Here is a 17,787-nt window from a genome sequence, read left to right as displayed (position 1 = left end):
ATTCTTCCATAGTTGTGGAGGAGACTTGATGTAGGTTGCATAGCACAAGGCAACCGAATCAGGATACATGCTGGTGTTAGCTTTTCTCTTCTCTGCTGAGTTCTGTTTTCTGATATTCATGAGACAAAAATAAATTGTCTCATAAATTTTCGCTGCTGAGTTCAAACAGAACCTGAATTGAAAGTTTGTTTAAAAAGGGTAATAACAGCAACTTAAAAAGGAAGGCATAGATTCAACCCCCCTTCTCTAAGCCTACCACAACCTTCAATTGGTATCAGGAGCTATGGTCTCAAGAATCAAGCTTAACCGCTTGGAGCAAAGATCCAATGGCGAACAACTTGGGCACAACCACAGTTGCTTATACCCTCACTGAAGGCCAGTCAAACAGCCGGCCACCTTTCTTCAACGGGAAGAACTACTCCTACTGGAAAGAAAGGATAAGGATTTTCATCCAATCCATTGACTACAACATATGGAAGATTGTTGTGAGCGGTCCCAAGATCCCAACAAAAACAAGTGCTGATGGAGTGGTGACTCCAAAAGAAGAAGCTGAATGGAATGAAGATGACAAGAAGAAGATAGAGCTGAATGCTAAAGCAATCAACCTTCTTCACTGTGCTATCAGTTTTGAAGAGTACCGGAAAGTGTCTAGATGCAAGACAGCCAAAGAAATCTGGGAAAAACTCCAGGTTACACATGAGGGTACTAAACAAGTCAAAGAAACGAGGATTGATATGCTGCGAAAAGAGTACGAGATGTTTAGCATGAAGGATGGAGAAAGCATTGATGAAGCGTTTGAGAGATTCTCAATCATAATCAACAACCTTGATGCTATGGGTACAAACTATGCAGAACAAACCTTAGTGAGAAAACTCCTTAGAAGCCTCATAAAAGAATGGGAAAACACTGCCACTGTCCTAACCGAGAGTAACAACATAAGTCCCATAACCTATGATGAGCTGAGAGGAAAAATCCATGCCTATGAAGCCACACACACAAAAACAGACTCAAAGAAAAAGGGAATAGCCCTCAAGTCACAAATAGAACCGAAAGAGAGTGAGTCTAGTGACGGTATTTCAGATGACGAACTTTTGTTTTTTGCTAGGAGATTTAGAAGGATGATGAAGAACAAGGGCAAATAAAAGGGTTCAAGTTCAAAGGAGCACAAAATAGACTTGAGCAAGGTGACGTGCCATCATTGCAAGGAGGCTGGACATTTCAAGCTAAATTGTCCAAAGCTCAAGAAGGAGGACAAAGGCAAGAAGGAAAGGAAAAGAGTACTCATGGCAGCTTGGGAGGATCTTGAGAATGACTCAAATGAAGAAGAAGAATATGAAGGAGATGACAAAGACTGCTTCATGGCTGGAAACAACAATCTTGATGAGATTTGCCTAGCATCCAAGAACAAAAAGGACATATGGTACATGGATAGTGGATGTTCAAGGCACATGACTGGAAGGTCAACCTACTTCATCAAACTAAACAAGTATGATGGAGGTTTTGTGACCTTTGAAGATGATGGTAAAGGTAAAATCATTGCTATTGGAAAAGTAGGTAATGAACAATCTACTTTCATTGATGATGTACTTTTGGTATGTGGTTTGAAGCACAATCTCTTGAGTATAAGTCAGCTGTGTGACTTAGGATATTTGGTAGTTTTCAAAAGACTTGAATGCTGTGTTGTTAATGAAAAGATAAATGAAGTAATGTTTGTTGCCAAGCATTTCAATAATATGTATGGACTTACTCTTGATGAACTAAAGGATCAAAATGTAGCTTGTCTTCACTCTAAAGAATCTGAAAAGTGGTTATGGCACAAGAGATTGGGCCATGCAAGTATGTTTCAAATAAACAAACTTGTAAAGAAAGAATTAGTAAGAGGTCTTCCATTGATAAAGTTTGACAAAGACATCACTTGTGATGCTTGCCAAATGGGAAAACAAACAAAAAGTTCTTTTAAACCAAAGGAAGACATCTCCACTAAAAGACCACTTGAGTTGCTACACATTGATTTATTTGGTCCAACAAGAACTCAAAGCCTAGGTGGTAAACATTATGGTTTAGTAATTGTGGATGACTATACTAGGTTTGGTTGGGTTTTATTTCTTGCACACAAAAATGAAGCCTTTTCGGCCTTTGAACCTTTTTGCAAGAAAATTCAAAATGAAAAGGATTTAAAAATCTCTTCTATAAGAAGCGATCATGGAACTGAATTTGAAAATAATCTATTTGAATCCTTTTGTGAGGAATTTGGAATATCTCACAACTTCTCTTGTCCAAGAACACCACAACAAAATGGTGTTGTGGAAAGAAGAAATAGAAGCATACAAGAGATGACAAGAGCTATGCTTTGTGAGAGTAATGTTCCAAAATTCCTTTGGGCTGAAGCGGTTAACACGGCTTGCCACATTTTGAATAGAACAATCATAAGGAAACTTTTGAAGAAAACCCCTTATGAACTTTGGAAAGGCTATCCACCAAACTTAGATTACTTACACATCTTTGGATGCAAATGTTTTGTTTTAAATAACAAAGAAAATTTGGGTAAATTTGATCCAAAGGCTTATGAGTGTTTGTTTGTAGGTTATTCCACAACTAGTAAAGCATATAGGGTTTATTATCAAGATGCTAGGATTATTGAGGAGTCCATACATGTCACATTTTGTGATACTAACTTGGTACAAAGCATTTTGGAAGATTGTGATGCAGGAAATCAAGCTCAAAAGGAAGATGAAACCACTCAAAATAATGAAAAAGAAAATTCTGGTCAAATTGAATCAGAAACTGTAATTGCTGAAAATTTGAGAGACAATTCCATTTTGTCTCATGAATCTGAAGGAAATCCTGAAGCCAGCAGCACCCAGAATCCCTTGGTATCTCAATCTGCCTCCAAGTCCACCAGACCTCGTGAATGGAGATTCTTGGAAAATTATCCTGAGGAATTTGTCATTGGGGACGTCTCTCATGGAGTGCAAACAAGGTCTTCCACTAGAAAGGCAAATGAAGGATCAAACATTGCCCTTCTTTCTCAAATAGAGCCTCAAAACGTCAAGGAAGCACTTAGTGACCCTTCTTGGGTTAAAGCTATGGAGGATGAGCTTCTTGAGTTTGAAAAGAACCAAGTATGGATTTTGGTTCCAAGGCCAAGTGGAAAGAAAGTGACCGGCACCAAGTGGATTTTTCGGAACAAGTTGGGAGAAGATGGTAGCATTGCAAGAAACAAGGCAAGGCTAGTGGCACAAGGATATGACCAAGAAGAAGGAATAGACTTTGATGAATCCTTTGCCCCTGTTGCCCGAATGGAAGCCATAAGACTTCTCTTAGCTTATGCTGCATTTTGTGGTTTTAAATTATATCAAATGGATGTGAAATGTGCATTTTTGAATGGTGTGATAGATAGAGAAGTATATGTGGAGCAGCCTCCTGGTTTTGAAAATAAAGAGCATTTTAATCATGTTTTCAAATTATCTAAAACTCTCTATGGTTTACGACAAGCTCCTAGAGCTTGGTATGAGAGACTTAGCTCTTTTCTTTTAAAAAATAGTTTTCAAAGAGGCACCACTGACACAACTCTATGTATCAAGAATTCTAATGATTCTTTCATTCTAGTCCAAATATATGTTGATGACATTATTTTTGGATTAGCCAATGAATCCCTTTGTTCTGAGTTTGGAAAACTCATGACAAGTGAATTTGACATGAGTATGATGGGTGAACTTAATTTTTTCCTTGGGCTGCAAATTAAACAAACTGAAAATGGTATTTTCATTCATCAAAAAAAGTATGCCAAGGAATTAGTTAAGAAATTTGGTATGAAAAATGCCAAACCCATGGGAATCCCATGCATCCTAATTCTAAATTAGATAAGGGAGAAACTGAGAAAGATGTTGATGAGACTAGGTATAGAGGAATGATTGGCTCTCTTATGTACTTAACTTCCTCTAGGCCCGATATTGTGCAAAGTGTTGGATTGTGTTCTAGGTTCCAATCCAAACCTAAAGAGTCACATCTTTCTACAGTTAAAAGGATCATTAAATATATTCATGGCACATCCAATTTTGGTCTTTGGTATCCTAAGATTGATGATTTTTCTGTAGTTGGTTATTGTGATGCAGATTTTGCTGGTGATAGAGTTAATAGAAGGAGTACTTCAGGCCTATGTTGCTTCCTTGGAAAGTCATTGAATGTTTGGTCAAGTAAGAAGCAACCAACAGTGGCCTTATCCACTGCAGAGGCTGAGTATATAGCTGCTTCCTCTTGTTGTTCTCAGCTTTTATGGTTAAAAACACAGCTTGCTGATTATAAATTAAATGCTGAAAACATTCCCTTGATGTGTGATAATATGAGTGCCATTGATATTTCTAAAAATCCAGTTTTGCACTCTAGGACTAAGCATATTGAAGTGAAATTTCACTCAATAAGAGAACATGTCCAAAAGGGGGATATTTGTATTCAATTTGTTAAATCAGAGGAACAATTAGCATATATTTTCACAAAACCATTAGCTGAGGACAGATTCTGCATGCTTAGGACTTGTCTAGAAATTCTGAGTTATGATTCTTTATTTGAAAAATGCTGATGTATTTGCTGGAGCTTTTTGTCTCATAAACAGGTATGAGACAATTCTGGGTAGGTGATGAACGTTTCCTTCAAATCAGCGTGTTCTGGGCTTGTTTCAAGTGAAACTCAATCTGGACTAACTTCAAAATTCAGATCATGAGTGGTCCAAATGTGTTTCCTTAAGTCTAACCATCCTTGGGCCCAAATATGAATGTTACAATTTTTGGTCAATAATTTTTGTTGGCCTGTGTGTTTAATTTTTTTTGAAAGGTTTTATTTTAACTTTTTTTCAAAAAGTTTTTTCAGTTTGATTTAATTTTTTAAGGATTTCGAAAATTTAAAATTCAATTTCCTTGTTTTGAAAATCAAATCAAATCTTTATTTTATGAGGTCATGTCTTTTCAAGTCTTTTCAAATGGTGATGAGGATGGCAAAATTCCCCGAGACGCGGGGATCCCTGCGGGGACTGCCCCGAATGGGAATCCGATTGTGGAGAATTTTTCCTGTGGGGATGGGGATGGGGGACAAAATTCCCCCGAAGCAGACGCGGGGACCCGAGCGGGGATCCCCGCCCCGTCCCCGCTATTCCCCGAAATTTATGAATTCCTTGAATTATCCCTTAATAGTTTACTTCTCATATATGTTTTTTAGTCATTTCTCACACACACACACATATATATATACAGAAACCCAAAACTCCTAATCTTTATTTGCATAACCCTTCTTCAATTCAGAGATCTCTAAGGCTATCCATACTCCATCCAACCTCTTTGCAGCCACTCCCTCGTCACCCTTCTCACCGCATCGCCACACCTCACCATGCCATCACCCTTACCGCGTCGTAATTTCTATTTGTGGCATTCCTTTTCGTAACTCTGCCGTCGTGTCCATTCTCCTCTCTATTGCCGCATCTCCCACCTCGTCCACTGCTTTTTTCTTTGACTCGTCGTTGCGTCCCCCATTGCGTTATTTCGAAAGAAGTTACCATCGTGTCATTTAGACTTTTTGTATAAAATCTTGCAGTTTTTGTATAAGATAGATACTTGCAGCTCTATTCATATGGAAATTAATAATTAGTTAGAACTATTATGTAGATGGGGAATGGGGTCCCCGCGGAGAATGGGGATGGGGAGCAATATTCCCCCACGGCAGGGAATGGGGCGGGGATGGGGAGCAAATCTGAGGGCGGGGATGGGGAGCAGGAAGGCATCCCCCGCCCCCGCCCTGCCCCATTGACATCCCTAGGTGATGCAGTTGCATGGTTTTGGAAATCCACTTTTGGGTACGGTTACCAACATTCCCTCTCTTCCCTCCATAACTTCTCCTCAAACCCTTCGGTTTCTTCCCACTCACTTTACTGCTTCCCTTCCCTCAAAAGACTGAAACTAACTAAATGAGGAAGAAGACCATTGCTAAAAGACCTCCTCGTGAAAAAGTGTACAAGCTTCCCTCAAAACCTTCCACTCGCTCCCAAGACCAGACCTTTACTCCATCTCCTTCTCTTCCTACCTCTCCTCCTCGCACTGCTCCCATGGCGCGAACCAAGACCACTCCAAGGTACCCTGCTCCTACCAAACCGACGCCACCACCAAAGACCACACCTTCCAAACCTGGCTCCTCAAAACCTGGTTCTGCAAAGCCTAGCTCTTCCAAAGGCAAACGTCCGGCGACTGAAGAACCCATTCCCGAACCAACTCAACCCAAATCCAGGTCGGTTCCAGTGCGCTCACAAAGAGGTAACCCTCATCGCCCTCTCAAATCTGTTAGAGAACCAGACATTGATCCTTTTGCTCACAAATCATACTACATGGCATCTCACTCAGACTTTAACCCCATCGTTTCAAATCTGCCATGAACCACGATTTTTATGAGGGAGTTATTTAGTATCGTACTCTCTGTCCATCTTTTCTGGCTGATTTACCTGATTTGAAAAAGAAAGGCTTTCCTTTTGTTGAAAATTTGGAGTTTTTAGACTGGAATCACCTTTTCAAAATCAAAAAACCTGTATATCCTCTGTTAGTCAAAGAATTTTATACAAACATGACTCACCATGAAGGAAGTGTGCACTCTTATGTTAAGGGCAGAGACATTATCTTGAATAATGAAACTATCAGTGATTCCTTAAAGTACACTGATGTTGGGCCGTGCGCTTATACATCTATGAAGTGGGATGAAGGTGTTGGTATCTCTTACCATGATGCTTTGGCTCACATTTGTGAACATGTTTCCTTAATTGATGGCATCACACCCACTCACAAAGTCCTAGGATATGAACGTGCTCAGTTGCACCGTATTGTCAACCACATCTTGGTTCCTCAAAGTGGTTCATATCAAAGGGTTTCTTACACTGACACACTTGTTTTGTATGCCCTAATCACTAAAACAGAAATCTCTTTTGCCTACTTGATGGCTAGATACATGTTTGATTCTGTTCGAAGTGTAAAAGATAAAGCACTACCTTATGGCATGTTTTTAACTTGCATATTTGAGTATTTTGGTGTTGACCTGACCAATGAGGACTATGAAAATAGACATTCATACCTAAAAGGGGGTGGTTCAGTGAAACAGAACAAAGGACCCACTAGATCTGAAAGAGTGGTTCTAGATGATGATGATGAAGAGTTCATTCCAGATGACTCTCCTCCTCCTTCCACCGAGGGAACTTCCATCTCCACTGGGAAGAAATCTGCTCTGTTGAATGTGGTCAAGGATGTCGCTCAAGAATTTGTTTCTCAATCAAACCACATGATTGCCATGAGCAAGGAACAAAGGAAGCTAGCTAGCAAGCATGAGAATTTTATGAGAAAATCAAGGGATAGGGTGGCTGTGCTCATGACCTTCATTGATAACCTTCACAATGATGAAGACATTGCCACTGATGTTGAAGAGGAAGCTGCTTCGGAGGGGAATAGTTCTGATGCCTAGAATTGTCTCATGAAAACTGCTGTTGCTGCTCTCTTTTTGTCTCATAAATTCTGTTTCTTTAGCTACTTTTGAACTGTGTTATTTTGGATGACTGTAATAACTCTAGATACTGCTGCACCTGTGATAGTTTATTTAGTACTTTGGACTATGCTCTAACTATTTTCTGCAGGATACGAGACTTTGTTTTTTGTTGATCTTGTTTATTATCCGCCCTTGATGACAAAAGGGGGAGTAATAGTAATAGGCAATAGGATAATATTTCCTTTGGGATCTTTGCTGTGGATTTTTGCTGTTGCAAATACTTGATGGGATTCTAGCTGTTGCTAACACTTGATTTCACATGCTGAATAATTTTTTGCTGCATTAATACTTGCTTTCACATGCTGAATCATTTTGCTGATAATACCAGCATGATATTGGGTTGATTATGTGTGATGTTACTTATTTGATATCCCTTAGCCAAGATAAGTGTATAGCTCTTCATTGTGCTTTCTTTAAGTGTAATGTAAACAGGAACAAAAAGTAAAGAGCATAAATTCAGGGGGAGCTACTGTTGAAAAAGAAAGGGGAGCAACACATTAGCAAGCAACATCATTCAAAGGGAGTTTCTAAACCTTACTCAAATTCATTTCCTTTTGAAGATTGCTTAAACCATGTTTGTCATCAAGGGGGAGATTGTTGAGTTAAGAAATTAACTAAATTAATTAGTGATAACAAACATTATTTTTGGGTAAAATAAATAATTAGTGTTGATTATTTATATCTACTTATAAACTAATTGTTTATTGTTGCAGGCCAAATGTAAATAGCCCAAATGGAATAAAAAGCAATCAGCAAGGATATTGGGCTGAAAGCAAAATTAAGAGCCCAAGGAAAAGCAAAGAAAGAAGCCAAAGAAATCAAATCGGGCCAAGCATACCAATACCCGATCCAAGCCCGATCTGGTTTCAGAAAAGCAAATCCCTCTCTTTTGCTTAACCAAAAGCAACGTTCATCTCTCTCTGACCAAGTCAAATCAGCTTCAGAAAAGTAAGAAAGAGAAAGAGAGAGAGAGAGAGCTTCTTCACCAAGATAGTCACCAAAGAAGCAAGAAAGAGAAACTAAGTTTGAAAGGCAGAAGTCATCTCAACAAATCCAAACCAAATCAAGCTTAGGTTATAGGTAAATCTTTTTCTCATACATGCAACTCGGCTTCATCTCTTCTTCCCAACTCTCTGCTCTATCCGAAATGGGATACAAGGGAAAGAGGATATCTGTTCATCCCTGCTGTGTATCTATGGTCTTAAACAAGACTTAGGGACCAAGTTGGTTCTCAAGGGCTCAGATCATGTTGACCGTTGGAAGATTTCTATGGTTGCTGTTTCATAGCTTTCGGTCAAGATGAGGAAGTCAGAAGGAAAGTTTCTTCTATAAGGATTAAGGTGAAAAAGTGATTCTGTGGGTTGGTGAAGCTCAAGGCTCAAGGTGTTGACCTTGGAAGAAGAACCCAGCAACATGCAAGGAGATAAATGAAGCTTGCTGTTCATTCAGAAAGTAAGGAGAGAAAACCAGAGTGTGAGAACAGTGTTCTGTTAGGAAGTTCCTCTACTTGGATAATGCTTTCTTTCAAAGAAGCATTCGGCCAATACTGAAGAACTGTATCTGAGGTTTGCGAATCCGGTTTTGCACATAGCAAAGAGGCTGCTGATGAAGTCAATCTCCTTCATGTTTTACTGATTGTAATGTACTTTTCTAAGTTTATCTTTCTGTAATTTCTTAAGAGAAAAGGCATTGTGAGAAAGCTTAAGAAAAAGCCATGAGTGGAAAAAGGCTGAGAGATACACTTAAGAGAAAAGCCTAGAGTTATTTTCTGATTTCTTTAGGTTGATTAAGTGTCTTGTATCTTGTACTTGTAAGGTATCCCTTTCTTAGTTGGGTTAGCACTAAGAGGAATAGTTAGGTATTAGCATAGCCAATGTCAAGTTAGGTTAGAACTTGAGTGTGAAAGGATTGGGTTAATCCTGTGAAATTGGTGTATGTAATACTGTTAACTATAGTGAAATTCTTCCATAGTTGTGGAGGAGACTAGATGTAGGTTGCATAGCACAAGGCAACCGAACCAGGATACATGCTGGTGTTAGCTTTTCTCTTCTCTGCTGAGTTCTGTTTTCTGATATTCATGAGACAAAAATAAATTGTCTCATAAATTTCCGCTGCTGAGTTCAAACAGAACCTGAATTGAAAGTTTGTTTAAAAAAGGTAATAACAACAACTTAAAAAGGAAGGCATAGATTCAACCCCCCTTCTCTAAACCTACCACAACCTTCATTTTAGATTAAAAATAATTGACAAAAATAAAAAATTAAAAAATTAGCTTTTCATTTAGTAAAAAAATTTGAACATAAAAAATATTACAAATATAATTTTTTTTATTTTAAAACCATTACATCATCCTATGTCCAAAACCAAAATATATATAACGATATATTTGCAATTATTTCTTGATAAATGTTTAGGGTCCAAAAACAGAAAGAATTCTAATGCATTTTAGAGAAAATAAAAAATGCAGCATTTCTTGAAATTTAAGGTCTAGATTTAACCATAAATTTTAAATCTTAAATTCTAATTCCTACACCTACATTATAAATTTTAAAATTTTGAACTCTAAGTCTTAAATTTTAAATTATAAATCTAAATTATTAATCTAAAATATAATAAATAAAAAGTTATGATTTATTTAATTAACAAAAAATATAACACTCCTTACTCAATAAAAAATAATGATAAGATCCAAAAAAAAGACCACGTTCTCATATTCATAATTTCCTAATAGTATAATAGCGAAAAAAAAGGTTAGAGTGTTAAGCCTATTATTTAAATTACTATAAATAAACGAACAACAAATTATGAAAATGTCCAGGCATAAAATTAATGTGTTTGGACGTGTAAATATTATCAAATTTTGTAATTAAAAAAGTTAAATAATTGTTGAATACTTGAATGAAATGAAATAAATAACTTAAATTCTGATTCTATTATTTTCGTATACCAAATATCATTACTATGAGTGAATAGAATTAGTTATAGTTAGTTGAGAATCTAGTGTCACATGCATGATGACTTGCTCCAGAATTTGGGTACCACACTGATTTTTGTCAGTGCTGTGGACTTAAAAAATAAGCACATGATTGATAAAATTGAGAAGGTGGTGGTGGAGGTGATGGTTGAATATTGAAATAAGAAAATTCAGATTGTTGTGATTGAGAATTGGTGCTATAAGTTTGGAAATTAGGGTCAAATATGTGAAAATAATAGATTTGCACTACATGACCTACTTGTCCACACAATTAGCATTGAGGCCGATTTTCTTGATTTAGTGAAGCGTCCTCCTCATCAATAGGTTGCCTAGTTTTGCTTTAGAATTTAAGCCACCATTTAAAATTCGATTTGGTAAATTTCCAGATTATAAGTGTTTAAAAATTTTTAGTTGTGCTTGCTTTTCACATCTTAGACCATATAATAAGATGAAATTTGCTTCTAAATATGACAAATGTTTATTTTTTGGTTATGATAATAGTTATAAAGGTTATAAGTGCATGACAAAGAAGGTAAGATTCATTATTCTCGACATGCTATCTTTGATGAAACTGACTTTTTATACAAATCAATGTTTTTCTCTAATCAGATTTTTCCAACTAACACCAGATATGCTGCACCTTCTACTACTACTAATGTTACAGAATTGGCAACTTTAACCTTACTATCTACATGCGTTGACCCTCAAGTAACTACAGAAACTCCTCCTCCCAATGATACTTCCCATAATAATATTGTCCCTATTTTAGATCTTGAGATTTGCTTACCATTTGATTTTCTTCACTCTTAACTTTTATAAATTCTTCATTTTTCTTTGCTTTTTTTACTGTAAGACTAATTTCATACACCTCACACGCAACATTAACATCTCTTCCACCAATACAAACACTACCTATGCTAACACCCACATTATGATGACTAGATCTAAAACTAAAAGTTTCCTATCTCAAGCTCTTCGAGCAATTGCTTCAGAATCTTCTGATTTGGTGCAGAATTTATCAAAAATAGCTAGGGAAACAAACTATTCAATGTCCTCATTGATAACAGGATAAGATTCTGAAATTCAACTTCTTAATAAGTGTAAAATATGGGATTTAGTTGAAATCCCACACAATAAGACTGTCATAGGCTTTAAGTAGGACTTTGCAATTAAAAGAGACCCTTTAGGCAACATTATTGGATAAAAAGCAAGGCTTGTACCTAAAGGCTTTTTACAGGTTGAAGAGGTTGACTATGGCCAAATCTATAGTCCAGTTGTGAGGCCTATAACTATACGAGTCATTTTAACTATTGCATTGTCTTCTGGATGGCCATTAAGGCAATTTGATTTCTACAATGCCGTTTTAAATGACGATTTAGAGGAAGAAGTATTTATGCTCCTGATTTCTACAATGCCGTTTTAAATGACGATTTAGAAGAAGAAGTATTTATGCTCCACCTCCTGTTTATCAAATAAAATTAAGAAAAGCAATCAATGGATTGAAATAAGTTCCAAAAGTTTGGTTCAATACATTGACTGCAACCCTGGTCAGATTTGGTTTCACTATAACAAAGTTTAAGATTTCTTTATTTGTCAATCATACTTTTCTTTCTACTACTTTCCTTTTGGTATATATCAATGATATAGTTGTTACTAAAAGTGACAACATAGAAATTGATACATTTATGCTAAAGATCTTTACAAACTTAGTTACTTTCTTGGTTTAGAATTTCTTATCTTACAGATAGTTCGATTTTAGTATTTTAGCAAAAATATGCTAAAGAATTGTTGAAAAAGGAAACAATGAACAATGCCAACCCCATGCTTACTCGTATGTATTTAGCTTAAAACTCATATGTAATGGATTCTTCAATAATATCTTGATGATAAACTCTATTAGTTTTGTTAGTTGTGGAATAACCTACAACAATGCTTTTATAAGCTTTTGAATCAAATATTTTTAAATTTTTTTTGTTGTTTAAAAAAAATATTTACATTTAAAGATATGAAAGTAATTCAAATTTGGTAGATTTTCTTTCCAAAATTCATAAGGAGTTTTTTTTAAAAGTCTTCTTATGATTGTTCTATTTAAGATGTAATATGTCTTGTTCACGGTTTCAGCCTAAAAAAACTTAGGAATTTCACTTTCACATATGTAAACCCCGTTAAATTAAAAAGAAATTAGCCAATAAAATTAATTTTTAATAAAGAAGATTAGAAATGTGAATATTATATTAAATTAGAATAGAGCTCATCGAAATGAGAATTTTGACACCAATTTCAAAGAAATCGGTCTGAAATTAGATCGAACGGGCCAAACCGGTTGAACCGGGCCCGTGGGCCCAACCGGCCAGCATTTAAATGAGCTAAAGCTCATGTTCTTCTTCAAAGATGCAGCAGAAGCAACGCACCAGGGAGGAGAAAAGAAGGGTCCGAACCCTTACGGTAAACTTCTGAACGCCGTAACTCCTCTATCCGAGCTCCGATCGCCGTACCGTTTGCGACCACGCGACCACCGCGTCGAGCACTACACTTCTACCGGAATAATTTTATAGGTAACTCGTTTTTCTGTTTCCAGCCATCTCTTCCCCCCAATTTTGGAAAATTAAGTGGGGATATTGAATTTCTTCGTTCCTTGATATTTTAGGATCCAATTAGCTTGAGGAAAACGTTCACTCTTACTTATGTGAAGTTTGGGTAAGGTGAGGATACCATAATTCTATTTTAATTTTACTAAATTTGAGCTTTAGATATTAAATTAGCTATATATGTGTTATGAATGTGTATTAGGTTGTGAATAAATAATTGGAGCTTGAAATTGTGGATATTGAAACTTGGAGGAAGCTAAACACTAGAGTTTTGTTGAGGTTTTGGGGTTGTGTTGGTTTTAATAAATTGCCTTGATCATTACACGGAATCGGCCAAGGTATGGTTTTGGTTTCTCATAGATAATATATAATGTTTTGATGAAAACATAGGCTAGATGACCATAGGATAGGTTGAAAATGTGGGAATGTGTTAATGCTAATAACCTTGATGGAAATGTGGAATTATATTGTGAATGAGTTGATGAATAATGATTTGTTGAGTTGGTCGTAGGAATTGTGTTAATTAATGTTGTTGATGGGAATTGATGAATGATTATTGATGATGAAAGATTGAGGATTGGTTGAGTTATTTATATATGTGTGTTTGTTGAGTAATGAATGAATTGAGAGTTGGAAATGAATTTGATATTGGAATTGGTTTGGTTTATTAGAAATAATTTGAAAAGGGTTTGAAAGGTAGTTTGGTTGGGACCTGAGTAGGGTGGCAAAGTCCGAATTTTAAAGGAAATGTTGTCAAAATTTTTATAAAAATTAGAGATTTAGTTTGAAGTATTATTTAGACAAATATGGATAAAAGAATTATATTGTTTGGCTTTTATTTATAAAGAAAAGAAATGCATTATGTTTTGGAACTTGATTTATTAAGAAAAGTATTATGTTTTGAGTCTTACTTAGTTAAGAAGAGAATTATGTTTTGAGTATGAATTATTGATGAACGGAATGGGAGGTGTGATTATGATAATTGTTGAATGAATTGAATGATGAAGAGGATGAATTTGATATAAAATTGTTTTGTGGGGATCGTGGTTATTTACCGCCCACGTATGTGCTATTTTCCAATTGAAAACGTCTGTGGAGATCGAGGTGGTTTACCGCCTACCAGGTGAGGATCGTGGTACTGTACCGCTCACCAGTTTTCAAGAGGACGATGTCCGGGTTAGCTACCGGACATGTCGGATTGGCTATATAACTGACAGATGAGACTCATCAGCCATAGGGCAGACATACATCATTTGCATATGTGTATTTTGTTTGATTGTGCATTAATTGAGCTTGCCTACGTGATTATTATGCTTACCTGTTATATTTGCTATCTGCTGTATCTGTATCCTACTTGGGTTTGCTTTGTCTATATTGCTTGTCTGTGCACCGGAGTTTTGGAGGATTGGAGGAAGGCAGAAATTAGGACTTAAGTTAGAAAGGAATTAGAAGTAAGAACCTTAGATAACCTACCCTATTTATGGTTTTCCATTTATAAACTTTAAGATTTAAATCTGAGTGTCGGAGTTTTAGGATCGCCTCTGGCTTTCCCGAGACCTTATATATTATGTATGTGGGAACCATTACCATGCTGAGAACCTCCGGTTCTCATTCCATACTATGTTATTATTTTTCAGATGCAGGTCGAGAGGCATCTTGTTAGGCGTCTGGGCTCTTGAAGTGAAGTGGTTACAGGGTTATTTTGTTATGTTACGATGTATATATATATGTACTTAGTTTCTCTCCACATAACTTGTTCTTTTGATCCTCCTAGAGGTTTATGGAGAGGCAGGATTGTATATATGTACTTTTAGGTTTTGGATATGTATGTATATATATGTAAATATTCTCCGGCCAGTCTTGACTTCGCAGGCTGAGTCAGGAGCTTGTTATCTTGTATCTTTGACACTCTATTCCTACTTCTGTTATTTTATGTTTGATAGTTATGGTTTTCTTAGCACGCAAGTTAACTCTTTCCTTGAGCGTTGCGCTTTTATTTCGCGATTTTTATTTTTCCTATTCTTCAAGACTCCTAGCATATTATAATTCTTCTGCTATTATACGTACTCATTTTATTTTAGAGGTCGTAATATCACACCACCTTCGTTTTACGACTTAAGCGTAAAGTTTAGTGTGGTAAGGTGTTACAATATACAACATAATTCTAGTCATTTCTTAAAGATTTCTATTTCTTCTTTCTACAACACTATTTTATTGGGATATTCTTAGACACAAGAAGTTATGTGAAATTCTAAATTCATTTCAAAAGAATTTAAAAAATTGATTTTCAAATTCTTTACTATAATTACTTCTAATAGAAGATATCTTTTAATTTTTTTCATTCTGAATTCTTTTGTTAAAACCTTCAAAAAGCTGAACATGAGGTATATTTTAATAAATGATAATACATAATGTAATATGTCTATGGGTGAAATCCTGCTGAGATTTTTGTTAGGTTTTCTTTTTTCCCTCTTGTATTTAATTTGATTTATCTTAGTTTAACAATTGTTTTGTTTTGTTTTTTTCAAGCTTATTTCTAAATCACAACTTTCTCGTTTTGCAAATTGCACAACAAAATTCCAATTTGTTAGTACAATAAAACAGAGTTGCAGGATGAAAACAATTTTAATCGGATTGCTCAAACTAACAATACTCTAGTTTAAATATATTTAATTATAGTTTTTTTGGCCACATCTCTGGTGGCCGTGCCCGCAGTAGCTACCGATGGCTACACGTTGACCGACCAATGAAGAGAAGACACGTGCTAGAAAAAGTTGTTTTCATTCATCTCTTTTTAAAATTTAAGCACGGTTATTACTGTAGAAATTAGATTGTAAATAGAGAGATTCTTTATGGCTAGCCATGGCAGTTCCTCTAATGGCTATCTTCCACTGAGTAATAGATGTCGTCTTAGGATTTGTGTTGTAATGGGTTGATGATGTGTTGTAGAACGGAGAACGGTGGAATTAATGGTGGTTGTTCGGAAACATGTAGCGCAAATTTGTGTTGTAATGGGTTGATGATGTGTTGTAGAATGGAGAACTGTGGAATTAATGGTGGTTGTTTGGAAACATGTAGCGCAAAGGAGGAGGTGGCCGTTAGACGTTTTTATTTTTATTTTTAATGAAAATAAAAGTAAGACATGAAAATATGATTGAATATTTTAAAAATATTTTCATTAAAAATATTTTCAAGAATTAGAACAAAGTTAAAAACGCGTTTTGTTTGTTTTCAATTATCACTCTTAAAAACATTTTCAACCCAAAATACAGAATTTTCAGAAAATTCTAACTCAATCATAATTCATACTTCATCTCTATCGATTCTGTGCTGATAATGGTTTTTTGAATTTTTTTTATTTACCTTCAGTGTTAGCATTTTTACCGTAACTAAGACCAGCCAGCAAAAAGTCACATACCCTTTTGATATCTAGGTGTCAAAAACTCATTGGATGGCTCCTTGTAGCCACCATAGTTACAGGAAAACTGACGCCACAGAAAGCCCTTAGTTTTTTAATTTAATTTTAATTTTAATTTCAAATATGAATTCACTAATTGTTTAAGCGAATATTACCACTTCAAGATTGATAATATCTCTTTTGATTTGGGTGATACTACTTCAATATAAAATATATCTATAAAAATTTCTTATTAAATTAAAATAACATTATCAATTTTGAAATAACAATATTCACTCCTTGTTTCTTATTTCTTAAGCAAATTATGAGAGTTGCTGTTTAAAGAAAAACTGACTGTTTATTTCCTTTATTCGAATATTATTGTGGAATCAAGAATTCAAGATAAATCATATGTTTGTAGTGCTTTGCACATTATTGTTTTATGTAGTTTACACATTGTTAATTCGTTATTTGTTACAGCCACAGGTGTTTAGATATAGTATTAGGTTGTTTCATGACCATTAGCAAGATTATCTGCTGCCATGTTTGCACTCGTTTGAACCAGATAAAAAATAAAGGAGAGAAAATCTAAAATAAAAAACGTAAATTAATTACATAAAATATAAAACGTAACAAAATTTAAAATTTAAATTTTAAATTTTAAAATTGTTAAATTTAGTATAAATTTTGTAAAATCGACTAATTTATTTAAAATTATAATATCAAAAAATTTTAAAAACTAAATCAAAATTCTAGTTATTATGCTATAGTTGTTGGTTATTAACTTCTTTTTAATTGCCAAATTAATCCTTTTTTTTTTTTGTAAAATTTCCATAGTTATATAATACTGAATAGTAGGACAATTACCTTTTTTTTTTAATACACACTACTACCAATTGGAGGCCTCTTTAGGTTTTCCTTTTCAACATTTTTATCCAAATTAAAGTGCAAACATGATTCTACCACAGAAAATTAGTTACTACTTTTCTTTTAGAGAAAATGATGTTTGCATTATATTTTGTACATATATTTCTTGTATATCTTCTTTTTATAATATAAATAACAAACTTTATACACATTCATTTCTTGTACGGTAGCTCTCAACCAATTTCTTAAATGCATGTGTGATTGGAGTAGAGATACAATGGTCAAAATCAGAATTGAAGAAACACATGCAGTTAGTAACATGATCCAGAATAGCATCTTTGAAAACATTGTTCCCAGTAGGCAGAGTAAGAAAAAGAACCATGAACTTCGTCAAA

At 35.2% G+C, this 17,787-nt stretch overlaps 1 long non-coding RNA gene across 2 annotated transcripts; it reads left to right on the top strand.

The window, feature by feature from the left end:
* Positions 1-12,926: 12,926 nt before the first annotated feature.
* Positions 12,927-15,081, top strand: LOC112770785 (uncharacterized). 2 transcript variants are annotated; one of them, XR_003186709.3, is made up of 4 exons: positions 12,927-13,095; positions 13,188-13,242; positions 13,331-13,466; positions 14,766-15,081. It is a non-coding gene; the product is annotated as an uncharacterized lncRNA (long non-coding RNA). The 2 variants fall into 2 exon arrangements; XR_011876457.1 differs by lacking the exon at positions 13,331-13,466.
* Positions 15,082-17,787: the final 2,706 nt, after the last annotated feature.

This window comes from Arachis hypogaea, chromosome 18, assembly GCF_003086295.3.
Source record: "Arachis hypogaea cultivar Tifrunner chromosome 18, arahy.Tifrunner.gnm2.J5K5, whole genome shotgun sequence".
NCBI classification, from domain to species: Eukaryota; Viridiplantae; Streptophyta; class Magnoliopsida; order Fabales; family Fabaceae; genus Arachis; species Arachis hypogaea.
Note: the sequence above shows the minus strand (reverse complement) of the source record. Positions and strands in the feature narration are given on the sequence as shown.